Source organism: Triticum aestivum, chromosome 6A (genome assembly GCF_018294505.1).
Source record: "Triticum aestivum cultivar Chinese Spring chromosome 6A, IWGSC CS RefSeq v2.1, whole genome shotgun sequence".
Lineage (NCBI taxonomy): Eukaryota > Viridiplantae > Streptophyta > Magnoliopsida > Poales > Poaceae > Triticum > Triticum aestivum.
In genome coordinates, this window is record NC_057809.1 from 61,711,829 (window position 1) to 61,713,397 (window position 1,569).

At 58.3% G+C, this 1,569-nt stretch overlaps 1 pseudogene; it reads left to right on the forward strand.

Annotated features, from left to right (window-relative positions):
- The window catches only part of LOC123132024 (xanthine dehydrogenase-like), a 44,745-nt pseudogene that overhangs the window by 41,070 nt on the left and 2,106 nt on the right, over window positions 1-1,569 (forward strand).

Consider the following 1,569-nt stretch of genomic DNA (forward strand, 5'->3'; position numbering starts at 1 on the left):
TCGGGCATTTTCTAGGGTTTTCCAGGTCGAAAATCGCAAAAACACTGCCCGGACGTGACGCAACGTCCGTTTTGTGTCCGTTTTGGTTCCAACCTTGCGTGGGGGCCTACGTTGGCCGTGCCCACATGTACGCACACTTTGGTGCAATTGCATGCATGCGATCACGTAGCCTCAGTGCAACCAGCTACTTCTCGGTCTGCCGGGGAGTGGGTTCCCAACTACGATTTTTTTCTACTTCGTCAAACGTCACGACACTTTTTCCACACGTTGCCATCACCATCCACAGCACCCACGCCAATTCTCACAATTTTTCAACCCTCGACGCATTTTCTAGGGTTTCCTAGGCTAAAGTACCCTACACCGATGTCCGGACACACACTGAGCGACGTGTGTTTCATGTCTGATTTCGTTCATATCGTGCGTGTAGGACTACATTCGGGATGCACACACACTCGCAAAATTTTGTTCTGTTACACGCATGCAATCACGTACTTTAGCGTCCTTACTATTTTATTATGTTTTAGCATATTTTCGTGTACAAATTCATCACCAAATCAAAACTCTCGAATGAAATGGACAAAAGAAATTTCACTTAAATTTCATTCAACATAGATAAAATATTTTACATAGTCGAGCGAACTCGATGATTACAAGTTCATACATAAAGTCTACTACTTAGCTTACAACGACATAACCAAATTAAATAAAAACACAGTAAAAAAACTACTCGTTGTCGCTATCAACGAGGTCAATCACGGCCGGGCCGTCGCCGCCATCATCATCGCTGCTGGACCGGTTGGCGAGGTCGTCCCAGTCCACCGGATCATCGTCGGAATCCTCCTCCGCCGCCGGCGCCCGCTGCCACTCCGCCGGCGCCTGCTCCCACTCCTGCTGCCACTCCGGCGGCACCTGCTGCCACTCCGGCACCGCCATCGCAGCCTGCTACGCCGCCTCGGCCGCCTGGATTGCGGCCGCAATCTCGGCGACCTCCATCGCCTCCGCCACCGCCGCTGCAGCCTCCGACGCCCATACGGCCACGTGGTACCCCGGCGTGTCATTCGGATCGCCATCCTCGCGGAGGAGGACCTGCTCTGGTGGCAAGTCTATCCCCGGCGGCGAGGGAGGGGCGGCCGGCGCGGGCGCCGGTGCCGGGTGCACACCGTGGCCGCCGCCACGTCTGTGGCCTTCGTGCGGTGGAGGCGGTGCGCGAAGACGGCCGCTGTGGCCCGTCAGGTCGGGGGTCTCGCCGGCCACCGCAAGGCGGAAGGCGGCCATGACCTCCCAATAGTCCTTCCCGCACCAAAACCGCTTCCGGCCTTCGATATTGTGCCGGCCGCCGCTGTGGTTGCGGAGCTCCTCCTCCGTCGCGCTGGGACCCGGCATCGCGTTGTCGTCCGCGTCGATCTTCCAGTTGCGTGGAAGACGGCAGCCCGACGGCACAGGGAGGCAGTAGCGGTGGAGCTCCAGCGTCTCCGGCACACCGATGCTCGTCGGCCATGCGCCGGGGACGTCGGAGGCGGAGCCGCCGCCGCCGGTGCTGCTGCTGCCACGGAAGAACGACATCGGGTG